Below are 13,359 nucleotides of genomic sequence, written 5' to 3' on the forward strand. Positions count from 1 at the left end.
ATCTGCTGGTTCACTCTCCAAATGGTTGCAACGGCTGGAGCTGGGCCGATCTGAAGCCAGGAACCTGGAGTTTCTTCCAGGTCTCCCAAGTGGGCACAGGGGCTCAAGGACTTGGGCCATCATCTACTGCTTTCTCAGGCCATAGCAGAAAGCTGGATCTGAAGTGGAACAGCTGGGACTTGAACCGACACCCATAAGGGATGCTGGCACTGCAGGCAGCAGTTTTACCTGCTATGCCACAGTAGCAGCTCCAATAACTCTTAAAAAAAAAAAAAGACTCCCCAAAGAAAAATTTTAAAAAATAATATATAATGAACTATGTATCATAACCAAATAGAATTTATTTGGGGCCAGTGCTGTGGCACAGAGGGTTAAAGCCCTTGCCTAAAGCACTGGTATCCCATATGGGTGCCGTTTCTAGTCCCGGCTGCTCCTCTTCTGATCCAGCTCTCTGCTATGATCTGGGAAAGCAGTAGAGGATGATCCAAGTCCTTGGACTCCTGCACCCACGTGGGAGACCCAGAAGAAGCTCCTGGCTCCTGGCATTGGATAGGCAAAGCTCCGGCCGTTGCGGCCATCTGGGGAGTGAACCTGCGGATGGAAGACCTCTCTCTGTAACTCTTTCAAATAAATAAAATAAATCTTAAAAAAACAAAACAAAAAAAAAGTACGCCTGTCCACAAAAATCCTACAACTAACATATTTATTGGCAAGAAACTGGATGCTTACCCATTAAGATAGGAAATAAGGTAAGATGTTCCCTTTCAACACTCCTATTCGATATCATGTTGGAAGTCCTCTTGAAAACAATAAGCCAAGAAAAGGAAATAAAAAGCAAATCAATTGGAAAAGAAGAAACAAAACTGTCTTTGCTTGCAGATGATACAACTGTCTACGCAGAAATTCCAAAAGAACTGATGAAAAAATTCCTGGAACTCAGAAGTGTTTATATCAAGACTGCAGATTACAAGGTTAACATAAATATTGATCACTTTCCCTTATACTAGCAATGAACAAGTAGAATTTGAAACTATAACTACAAAACCACTTATATTAACATCCTAGAAATGAGATATACTTCAGTCTAGTGAAATATATATAAGAACTATATGAGGAAAACCATAAAACTCTGATAAAAGAAATCAAAGGAGATCTAAACACATGGAGATATATTTCATGTTCATGAATAGGAAGACTCAATATTGGTAAGACATCAGTTTTTTCCAAATTGATCTACAAGATTTAATGTAACCCCAATCAAAATCCCAGAAAGTTATTTTTATGGACAATGATAAAATGATTCTAAAGCTTATATGGAAATCACAATCTAGTATGATACAAAAGGACAAAACTGGAAGAAATCACTATTTGACTTCAAAATATACTATAAAGTTACAGTAATTAAGGCAGTGTGATTCTTTTTTAACTTTTATTTAATAAATATAAATTTCCAAAGTACAGCTTTTGGATTACAGTGGCTTTTTTCCCCCCATAACCTCCCTCCCACCCGCAACCATCCCATCTCCCACTCCCTCTCCCATCCCATTCACATCAAGATTCATTTTCAATTATCTTTATATACAGAAGATCAATTTAGTATATACTAAGTAAAGATTTCAACAGTTTGCACCCACACAGAAACACAAAGTGTAAAGTACTGTTTGAGTACTAGTTATACCATTAATTCACATAATACAACACATTAAGGACAGAGATCCTACATGGGGAGTAAGTGCACAGTGACTCCTATTGTTGATTTAACAACTGATATTCTTTTTTATGGCATCAGTAGTCACCCGAGGCTCTTGTCATTAATTGCCAAGGCTATGGATGCCTTTTGAATTCGCCAACTTCAAGCTTATTTATACAAGGTCATAGTCAAAGTAGAAGTTCTCTCCTCCCTTCAGAGAAAGGTACCTCCTTCTTTGATGGCCCATTCTTTCCTCTGGGATCTCATTCAGAGAGATCTATTTTATTTATTTATTTATTTATTTTCCAGAGTGTCTTGGCTTTCCATGCCTGAAATACTCTCATGGGCTTTTTAGCCAGATCCGAATGCCTTAAGGGCTGATTCTGAGGCCAGAGTACTGTTTAGGACATCTGCCATCCTATGAGTCTGCTATGTATCCTGTTTCCCATGTTGGGTTGTTCTCTCCTTTTAAATTCTATCATTAAGTATTAGCAGACACTAGGTTTCTTGATTCTTTTCTTAAAAGATTTATTTATTTATTTGCAAGGCAGAATTACAGACAGAGACAGGGAGAAAAAGAAAGAAGGTCTTCCACCTGCTGGTTCACTCCCCAAATGGCCACAACTGCTGGAGCTGAGTAGACCAGGAGCCAGGAACTTCTTCCAGGTCTCTCATGTGAGTGCAGAGGCCCAAGCACTTGGGCCATCTTCCACTACTTTCCCAAACCATTAGCAGGCTAGATCGGAAGAGGAACAGCTGGGACTTGAATAGGCACACATATGGATGCTGATGCTGCAGGCAGAAGCTTAACCTACTATACCACAGCACCGGCCCTGGCAGTGTGATCTTGATGAAAGAACAGGCAGCTAGATCAATGAAACAGAGAGATTCCAGAAACAGACCCACACAAATACAATCAACTGATCTCTGACAAAGAAGCAAAGGTAATTCAGTGGAGAAAAGATAATCTTTTCAACAAATGTAGTGGCAAAAACTGCATATCTACATGAAAAAAAAGAAAGCTAATCTAGGGGCTGGAACTGTGGTGTAGTGGGCTAAGCCTCTGCCTGTGGTGCCACCATCCTATATGGGCGCCTCTTTGTGTCCCAACTGCTCCTCTTCCAACTTTGCTCTCTGCTACGGCCTGGGAAAGCAGTAGATGATGGCCCAAGTGCTTGGGCCCCTGCCCACATGGGAGACCCGGAAGAGGCTCCTGGCTCCTGGCTTCAGATCAGCCCAGCTCTGGCTGATGCAGCCATTTGGAGAGTGAACCAGCAGATGAAAGACCTTTCTTTTTGTCTCTCCCTGTCTGTAACTCTATTTCTCAAATAAAAAAACCAAAATTTTAAAAAATAAAAAAACAAAATCTAGACACAGATCTTACTCCTTAGACAAAAATTAACTCAGACTCAGTCATATGCCTAAACATACAATTCGCAAACATAAAGCTTCTAGAAGATTAAAAAAGAAAATATCAGTGACCTTGGGTTTTGTGATTACTCTATAGAAACAATGCCAAAAACATGATTCATGGAAGAAAAAATTCATAAGTTGTACTTCATTAAAATTTTATAAATCTGCTTTACCAAAGACATTGTCAAGAAAATAAAAGGACAAGCAACAGATTGGGAAAGAGTATTCCCAAAACATATCTGATAAGATTTGTATTCAAATCATGCAAAGACCTCCTAAAATTTAGTTAGAAAACAACCCAATTTAAAAAATGAGTGTGGCGGGGGCAGCACTGTGGCGTAGTAGGTAAAGCCACCGCCTGCAGTGCCGGCATCCCATATGGATGCCAGTTCGAGTCCCAGCTCTTCCACTTCCGATCCAGCTCTCTGCTATGGCCTGGGAAAGCAGCAGAAGATGGCCCAAGTACTTGGGCCCCTGCACCCGTGTAGGAAGATCCAGATGAAGTTCACGGCTCCTGGCTTCAGATTGGTGCAGCTCTGTTTGTTGTGGACAACTGGGGAGTGAACCAGTGGATGGAAGACCTCTCTGCCTCTCCTTCTGTCTCTGTGTAACTCTTTCAAATAAATAAATAAATCTTAAAAAAAAAAAATGATTGGGGCCGGCGCTGTGGTGCAATGGCTTCTGGCTTTGGATGGGCTCAGCTCTGGCTATTGTGGCCATCTGGGGAGTGAACAAGTGGATGGAAGACTTCTCTTTATCCCTGTCTCTACTTCCTCTTGTAACTCTGTCTTTCAATTAAATAAAATAAATCTTTAAAAAAAATTATCAACAGTGGCTGGGACCAAGGCGCAGTAGGTTAAGCCTCTTTCTGCAGTGCCAACATCCCATTTGGGCACTGATTCGCATCTCATCTGCTCCACTGCTGATCCAGCTCTCTGCTAATGGCCTGGGAAAGCAGTAGAAGATGGCCCAAGTACGTGGGCCCCTGCACCCACGTAGGAGACCTCAAAGAAGCTCCTGGCTCCTGGCATCACATCTGCCCAGCTCCAGCTGTTGCAGCCATCTAGGGAGTGAACCAGTAAATGGAAGATCTTTCTCTCTACCTCTCAAATAATTAATCTAAAAAAAAAAAAAAAAAAAAGAACGAACGAACGAACTAACAACACAGCTGGTGTTGTGTTCTGGTTCAAGTCCTAGCTGCTTCACTTCTTTTTTATTTTTTAAAAATTTATTTATTTATTTAAAAGTTAGAGTTACACAGAGAGGAGAGGCAGAGAGAGATAGAGAGACACAGAGAGAAAGTCTTTCATCCTTTGGCTTACTTCCCACATGGCCTCAATGGCCAGAACTGGGCCGATCCCAAGCCAGGAACCAGGAGCTTCTTCTTGGTCTTCAACACAGTGCAGGGGCCCAAGAACTTGGGACATCTTCTACTGCTTTCCCAGGCCATAATTGAGAGCTAGATTGGAAGTGGAGCTCTGGGAACCGAACTGGCATCCATATGGGATGCCGACACTGCAGGTGGCTTTCCCTCTACGCTACAGCACCAGCCCATTTCACTTCTGATCCAGCTTTGTGCTAATGCACCTGGAATAGCAGTGGAATACGGCCCAAGTACTTGGGTCCTGGCACTCATGTGGGAACCTTGGATGGATTTCCAAGCTCCTGGCTTTGCCCTGGCTCAGCCCCAGTCGTTGCTGTCATTTAGTGAGTGAACCAGTGGATGGAAGATCTCTTTCTGTCTCTCCCTGTCTTTGTAACTGTACCTTTCATATAAATTAAAAAAAAAATCTTTAAAAAATCGTAGAAAAAAATCTGACCATACACTGTACCAAAGGTATATAAATGGCAAACAAGTACATAAAATGATATTCAATGTCATTAGGATTTTGCAAATTAAAACAAAATACAACTGCCTACTAAAATAGAAACTACAAATCACTGACAATACCAAGTGCTGACAAGAATTTGGTGCAACAGAAACTTGAATCCTTTGAAAAGTCAGTTTCTTACAAAATTAAACACAGGCTTACCACATCATCATCATTTTATTTATACTAGTTATTGCTGTTTTTTAAAACAATTTTTGGGTAAAATTACAAGCATTTTGCTTCTTGCTAAGCTATACATCTTGAACAATTTCTAACTATGAATGCAAATGAGATATGCGAGTTAATTTCTTAAGTGAAATTCTGCAGAACAAGCAGACCAAAGTGCATTTTGAATTATTATAGAGGAGGAACCAGAGATGTGGAGGAGGGAGAACATATGACAAAGTTTTTACTTTTAAATGATTATCAGTACACCAAATAATAACATGTAACAAGTTCTTAAATTCTATCATCTAGTAATTTTGATTAAGAAGGTAAAAACAACCTAAGCAATTATATAAGTAATTATTTTCACCCTTAGAATAGACATTAAGGCTGGCTGCTGCATTTCACAAGTTATAAGAAAGTATTTACTACTTTTTTTAATAAAGCCCCTGGTCTTCAAGAAAGCATGGGGGAAAAAAGTTGTTTAATCCCTTTCTTTCTTCAAAGAACTGTGGTTTTTCCTACTAGATCTAAGACAGAAAAAAGTCAACACTGACATATACGTTGCTTGGACTAAAAGGCACAAGAAAACACACAATATATACTTATTAAATGTATCTAACAAACACGAAGTAAAAAGATGACTCTTTGGAGAAGTTCTATGTCTGTACAAAGAAGCTAACAAGTGAGGGGTCCTCCTATGAAACACAGAGAAAATGTAATGCCCTGTCATGAGCGCAGAGCATGGGCCTTGCTGAAGCTTCATTCTCCACGAGAGCATCTGAAACACCTCTCTGTGGAACAAGCGCAGCTTTCTTCTATCCATTTATGTTCATGGATTTCTGGCTGGATGTCACAAAGGCCAAGAGGTTACCCTAGACCTTATCCCTGTTCTGCTGAAGTAGGTCTGGAGGGTGGTCATCTTTTCCTGGGTCTTCTCCACTTTGGTGCTGCAGCTTCCTTGGCCTTGAACTTCTCTCTTCTGCAGGAGGTACTGTTCAATTTCAGCCTCTGCTGCTTCTTTGGCCTGCCTCAGCCTCTAGTTCTTTTGTTTGCTGGCCTCTGATACCTTCTCCGTGGCCCACTTCTCGGCTTGCAGTAGCTGTTGGATCCCCTGTGACTGACTGGCCAGGTTGGCCAGCACTCTAGAAGCCCAGATGGGCAGCTTTAAACCGACTTGATGTCTCCTCAGATCACCTGAACCAGCCACCCAGCAAATTGTGTCTGTGAGAAGTGCCCACTCCTAGTTATTTATCCAAATGAGTTGAAAACAGACTATGGGGTCGGTACTGTGATGTAGCAGGTAAAGCCTCTACCTGCAGTACCGGTATCCCATTTGGGCGCCGGTTCGAGTCCTGGCTGCCCCACTTCTGACCCAGCTCTGCTATGGCCTGGGAAAGCAGTAGAAGATGGCCCAAATCCTTGGGTCCCTGCACCTGAGTGGGAGACCTGGAAAAAGCTCCTGGCTCCTGGCTTTGGATCAGCACAGCTCCGGCCGCTGAGGCCAACTGGGGAGTGAACCAGCAGATGGAAGACCTCTCTCTCTCTCTCTGTCTCTCTCTCTGCCTCTCCTTCTCTCTCTGTGTAACTCTTTCAAATAAATAAATAAATCTTAAAAATAAGCTTAGATTACACAAAATCTTCACATAAAAGTGGATGGCAGTTTTATTCAAAAAAAAATTTTTTTTTTTTTTTTTTGGACAGGCAGAGTTAGACAGAGAGAGAGAGAGACAGAGAGAAAGGTCTTCCTTCTGTTGGTACACCTCCCAAATGGCTGCTACGGCTGGTGCGCTGTGTCGATCCAAAGCCAGGAGCCAGGTGCTTCCTCCTGGTCTCCCATGCAGGTGCAGGGCCCAAGGACTTGGTGTGGGGAGCAACTCGGACTAGACTGTTACTGGAATTAAGACTTATTCTATGCATCTGCTCTCCCACAATATGGCGCTGAGAAGGGAGTAAACAGCTTCTACACAGCTGCCTTTCACCAACTTGACAAGCTGCAGGACCTGCTCCTGGTTGGAGGAGAGCAGCGTGTCGGCGTGTGGGTAGCAGAGTTGGGATTGGTGGAAGAGGACTATAAAGGAGGAGAGAGACAACATGCACCAGGAACACCTGAGGAACATCTGAGCAGCCCCCGAGAGAGCCGGCCGGCGGTGTGCCGCTCCCCCGCGGAAGTGGGGAAAGTGGCAGGGGGAACCACCCTTCCACGGAGGTGGAAGGGACGGTAGCCAACCCGGGAAGGACCAGCAGCAAACCCGGGAAAGGCCAAGCAGACAAAACAGCGCAGGGTCCTGTGTCGTTCCTCCGTGAAGAGGGGGAGCGACATAATGGTGCTGTGACTCGGATAGGAAGCCTAGGCAGGGTTTAGTGTCGTTCCTCCATGAAGAGGGGGAGCGACACTTGGGACATCCTCCACTGCCTTCCCGGGCCACAGCAGAGAGCTAGACTGGAAGAGGAGCAACTGGGACAGAATCCAGCGCCCCAACTGGGACTAGAACCTGGGGTGCTGGTGCCGCAGGCAGAGGATTAGCCTAGTGAGCAGCGGCACCGGCCTCAAAATTTCTAAAAACCAGAAGATGTCATCCAATAAGCAAGATGTCTTCAGTGAGCATATGGTACACTCAGACAATGGACATTCAGTAGTAAGAAAAATTCTACAAAGCCACAAAATGACACAAGGACCTTCAATGCATACTGTCAAGTGAAACAAACCAGTCTGAAAGGCTGTATACTATTTTCTAAGTAGCTGATATTCTGGAAAAGGCAGAACTATAAAGATAGCAAGTGCTTGGGCCCCTGCACCCATGCGGTAGACCCAGAAGAAGCTCCTGATTGGGCCAGTTACGGCTACTGCAGTCATTTGGGGAGTGAACCACAGGATGGAAGATCTCTCTGTCTCTGCCTCTCTCTGTCTGTAACTCTGCCTCTCAGATAAATAAATAAGTCTTTAAAAAAAAAGGACCTTGGAAGATTTAAAATAACCTGGCTTCTTCAATTCATAAGGACTTAATTTCTTTTTGCTACCCAAGTATTTTAGAAAAGATCTACTTATATTTCTAAGATTTGCTATTGTTTTTTGAAGCTGATCGCTGGTTTTTCATATTCAGGATCTTATTACTGCTTTCCACTAACAATAATGTATACATATCATTCATCAGATAGGAGAAAGTAGTACCCGGATGTCAAATACAGAAACAATTTTATAGCAAGGATCAAAGTCAGCCAATTTAAATGAGGTAAATGTCCATCTAGAAGAGACTGTTAGGACAACAAAGTAATGTAAATCAAAAATTATGCCCACAAAATTGTTTGGAGGCAGAAAAGGGTTCGGCATTTGAAATGGGCTGGGTGGTACAGAGTAAAGAATGATACAAGAGGTATTGGATAGCAGAAGCCTATGACCTACTCAGAGATCCACAAACCCCTGATCTGGAGCCTTTCATTTCAGTGACTCTAAAGAATAATGGCAGGAGGGATGCGGAGAAAGCTGCTCCAAAGGAACGGGGGCTGAAGGGGCAGTTATTTTTCTTTCCTTTTCATGTGGCCTGACCCTGGCCTATAGCAGTGGCTGGATCTGAAAGCATCCACTACTTGGTATATTCTTCTATGAATACAGCAGAAGCTCATCCAAGGAGCACTAAGATTTTGAGAGGTTGCAAGGGAAGGACACTTATGAAGAGAGATAATAGGAGGAGACGCAAAAGGCAGGTGTCATCATATAAAACTCAGAAGCAGAAGCAGCTACCTTTCTGGTAGACAGCAGAGGTCTAAGCTTTGACCAAACAACTCCATCACTCATCAGGGTTTGAGTTTGTGGAAGGCAACTGAGATATAGAGGTCCAGGAACACTAGCTGTTTCACTTGACTCATGGCAATGGTATTCCTAGCTAGTTACTCTCTCTCTTTCATAATATTTCTTTTATGAAATCAACTGATCTATGAAATCTTGGATTTTTCATCCTGGAATTCGCAGATGGGTTGTTGAGAATGGGACCTTCCTACATTAGGCTGCAACATGCTATCCTGTTTCTGACATTAAATGTTTTATAAGCAAGAATCTCTTTATTGTGGAATAGTCATCCCTCAGAACCTGATGATGTTCAGAGGACTAGAAGTAAAAGGAATAAAAAGAGGGGAGAGGCAAACATGTCTATGTCCTGCCCATGGAGAAACATGGAATATTACCAACTTGAAGCAAAAGAAAGGATCTGAGGATTTTTTTAAAAAAGATTTTATTTATTTATTTGAAAGTCAGAGTTACACAGAGAGGAGAGGCAGAGAGAGAGGTCTCCCATCCGCTGGTTCACTTCCCAATTGGCTGCAGCAGCCAGAGCTGTGCTGATCCAAAGCCAGGAGCCAAGAGCTTTCTCTGGGTCTCCCCATGCGGGTAAAGGGGCCCAAAGACTTGGGCCATCTTCTACTGCTTTCCTAGGCCCTAGCAGAGAGCTGGATCAGAAGTGGAGCAGCAGGGACTTGAACTGGTGCCCATATGGGATGCTGGCACTACAGGTGGTGGCTTTTCCTGCTATGCCACAGCGCCAGCCCCGGATCTGAGGATTGCTTGTCCACAACCTTATTTATCCACATCAAAATGGGAAAAAATAGAGCTTGGATTTTCCTTTTATATGAGATGACTTCTACTATGATGGGTATTCTGAGGGTGATCTGGATTCTCTTCTGAGCAGCCCATGCTGAGGGTAACAGAAATCCTGATTTTCCATAGCACTGTCTTTGTCATCAAGGCTATAAATACTTCAGTTTTTTTGTTTTTTTTTTTTTTTTGACAGGCAGAGTGGACAGTGAGAGAGAGAGAAACGTCTTCCTTTTGCCGTTGGTTCACCCTCCAATGGCCACCGCAGCCAGCACGCTGCGGCCGGGGCATCATGCTGATCCGAAGCCAGGAGCCAGGTGCTTCTCCTGGTCTCCCATGCGGGTGCAGGGCCCAAGGACTTGGGCCATCCTCCACTGCACTCCCGGGCCACAGCAGAGAGCTGGACTGGAAGAGGAGCAACCAAGACAGAATCCGGCGCCCCGACGGGGACTAGAACCCGGTGTGCTGGCACCGCAGGCGGAGGATTAACCTATTGAGCCGCGGCGCCGGCCAATATTTCAGTTTTGAATACATGGTTTCCAGCATCTCTTTTTCTTTAAAGATTTATTTATTTATTTGAAAGGTAGAATTACCACAAAGGGAAAGGACAGAGAGAGAGAGGGAGATAGATAGATCGATTGTCTGCTGGTTCACTCCCCAAATGGCCACAATGGCCAAGGCTGGACAAGGCTGAACCCAGGAGCTAGGAGCTTCTTCCGGGTCACCCACGTGGGTGCAGGTGCCCAAGCACTTGGGCCATCTTCTGCTACTTTCCTAGGCTCATCAGCAGGAAGCTGGATTGGAAGTACAGCTGGTGGGACTTGGACTGGCACCTATATGGGATGTCAGCATTGTGACGGTAGCTTAACCTGTTGAGCAAGAAAAGCTGGCCACTCCAGCACATCTCTAAACCAGGTAAGATCTGTGCAATCACTAGAGATGAACAATTTTTTTTAAAGATTTAGTTATTTATTTGAAAGGCAGAGTTACAGAGAGGCAGAGAGAGAGAAGTCCTCCATCTGCTGGTTCACTTCTTAAATGGCCACATTGGCCGGAGCTGGGCCAATCTGGAGCCAGGAGCCAGGAGCCAGGAGCCAGGGAACTTCTTCTAGATCTCCTACACAGCTGCAGGGGCCCAAGGACTTGGACCATCTTCCACTGCTTTCCCAGGCCATAGCAGAGAGCTGGATCAGAAGTGGAAGAGTCGGGACTCGAACTGGTGCTCACATAGGATGCTGGCACTGCAATTGGCAGCTTTACCTGCTACGCCATAGTGCTGGCCTCTTCACAATTTCAAAGCAGAATGGAACTCAGTCCTCTTGTCCTATATATGGGCATTTCCTAAATATGTGTAACTATGTTTAAACAGAGGAATAACATGTGAGCCAAGACAACAGAGATGGTAATGGATATTCACATGCTAGTCAATGAATGAGCCAACTGTAGAAGTAATTCTTTCTTGAGTAGAAACAGAGAGAAACCCATTACAAATATCCCTGAATCCACAGAAAACACTTCAAAATCTTAACTGTTGGAGAGACTGGCATCTTTTAAGAAAGGTGAAAACAGAGCCGGCGCCGTGGCTCAATAGGCTAATCCTCCACCTTGCGGCGCCGGCACACCGGGTTCTAGTCCCGGTCGGGGCGCCGGATTCTGTCCCGGTTGCCCCTCTTCCAGGCCAGCTCTCTGCTATGGCCAGGGAGTGCAGTGGAGGATGGCCCAGGTGCTTGGGCCCTGCACCCCATGGGAGACCAGGAAAAGCACCTGGATCCTGGCTCCTGCCATCGGATCAGCGCGGTGCGCCGGCTGCAGCGGCGGCCATTGGAGGGTGAACCAACGGCAAAGGAAGACCTTTCTCTCTGTCTCTCTCTCACTGTCCACTCTGCCTGTCAAAAATAAAAAAAAAATAAAAAAAAATAAAAAAAAAAAAGGTGAAAACATGCTCATATGATTTTGGCCGAAATCTTGAAAGTAACATGGCTGTGCAGTTTTTAGGGGGTGTCTGCACTGTCAACACAATCAGCATTTAATTTTCCTGTCTTGAAGACTCGTTCTATTTTGCAGTTCTCATGGTTCAAAAGCTTGGCCACAGGTTTGGAATTAATCATGACTATTTAGAGTCTCTGTACTGTGAATAAATTTATTACTCTCATTATGGGCCTCAGCAATCACAGCTTCCATTACTTTCATCAGCTGCTGCTTACACACAAAGGGAGACTGCCTGTTTAATAAATCTGAGCTCCAAAGTTCTTTGGGAAAGCCATATTGTGGGAATAAGAAAATGAACAGAGAAGATAAATGTGTTTGTGGTGGTGTCCTTAATTGTCACAAGGATCACCACTGTCTACCCCATGCTAGCCAAATGCATTTGGATACCACAGAAGAAAAAAAACCACAAATTTCTAAGAATAGTCACATCTCACAATCTCAGTGTAGATGAGTTTGACTTCCCAGAGCACATTAATGGCAGCTCCAAGCACTGCCAGGATGTAATCAAGATGATACTCCTTGCAAAGAACAAGGTTGTTGTTTCCAGGGGCAGTGCAGAAGCCCAGAGAACCGTGCAGTCAAGTCTTTGGAGAGGGCCCAAGGACTTACCAGAAAAGTTATTATCATTAGCAAAGGGACAGGTTTACACACCATAGCAGTAAGTCTAAAAGGATGTTTAAAGTCTTCAGCAAGTATAAGCCCCAAGATATAAGTGGCTATGTTAAAGCATTCAAGGCTTCCACTCATTGAGAAACATCAAACACTTACCTAGTTCCCCATGCAGGACATGTGGTATTGGGGCGGAGGGTTTTTTGAAGCTACAAACAGGGCTGAAGAGGATAAGGTAAAGGGTAGAACTCCATGTGGTCCACAGATGATCTCTATGAACTGAACCTTAGATATCACTCCACTAAACTGTAACTGCAACTCTAACACGAGGGATGTTTTCAACAATTTTAAGAACTGCCGCTGTGTCTATGGCTATGTCTCATCTGTCCCTGAATTCAAGAGTTTCAGGGACAGTTTGAAGAGTAGCCCAAATCCATATGTCAGCTCTACTCTCAGAATGGATAATCCTAATTTAAGTCTTACCTAGACTCTTATTTTTCACTACTATTATATATCTATATAATATCTAAGACCCACGTCAAGGCCAAAAAAAAAATCACCAAAGCAGTAAGATAAATAAACTTGACATTTTTTTTTTAAAGGGAGCCAGCACTGTGGCATAGCGGGTAAAGCAGTCAACTGCAGTGCTGGCATCCCATACAGGAGCCGGTTTGTGTCCTGGCTGCTCTACTTCCTAACCAGCTCTCTTCTATGGCCTGGGAAAGTAGTCCTTGGGCACCTGTGCACCCTCGTTGGAGACCTGGAAGAAGCTTCTGGCTTCGGATTGGGCAGCTCCAGCTGTTGCAGCCAATTAGGGAGTGAACCAGCAGATGGAAGACCTCTCTCTCTCTCTCTCTGCCTCCTTCACTCTCTGTGTAATTCTCTGTGTAACTCTGACTTATTTATTTGAAAGGCAGAGAGAGAGAGAAACAAAGAGAGGGGGGAGAGAGAGATATATATCTTCCATCTGCTGGTTCACTCCCCAAATGACTGCAAGACTCAAACCAGTGTTCATATGGGATGTTGGCATTGCA

At 43.9% G+C, this 13,359-nt stretch overlaps 1 protein-coding gene and 1 pseudogene across 1 annotated transcript in view; both read right to left on the reverse strand.

Annotated features, from left to right (window-relative positions):
• The window catches only part of TMEM116 (transmembrane protein 116), a 105,799-nt gene that overhangs the window by 26,636 nt on the left and 65,804 nt on the right, over window positions 1-13,359 (reverse strand). The window lies entirely within an intron of this gene.
• On the reverse strand, window positions 5,868-9,153 carry LOC103351753 (V-type proton ATPase subunit G 1 pseudogene; annotated as a pseudogene).

This window comes from Oryctolagus cuniculus, chromosome 21 (genome assembly GCF_051225735.1).
Source record: "Oryctolagus cuniculus isolate XC-2025 breed Fujian yellow rabbit chromosome 21, ASM5122573v1, whole genome shotgun sequence".
Lineage (NCBI taxonomy): Eukaryota > Metazoa > Chordata > Mammalia > Lagomorpha > Leporidae > Oryctolagus > Oryctolagus cuniculus.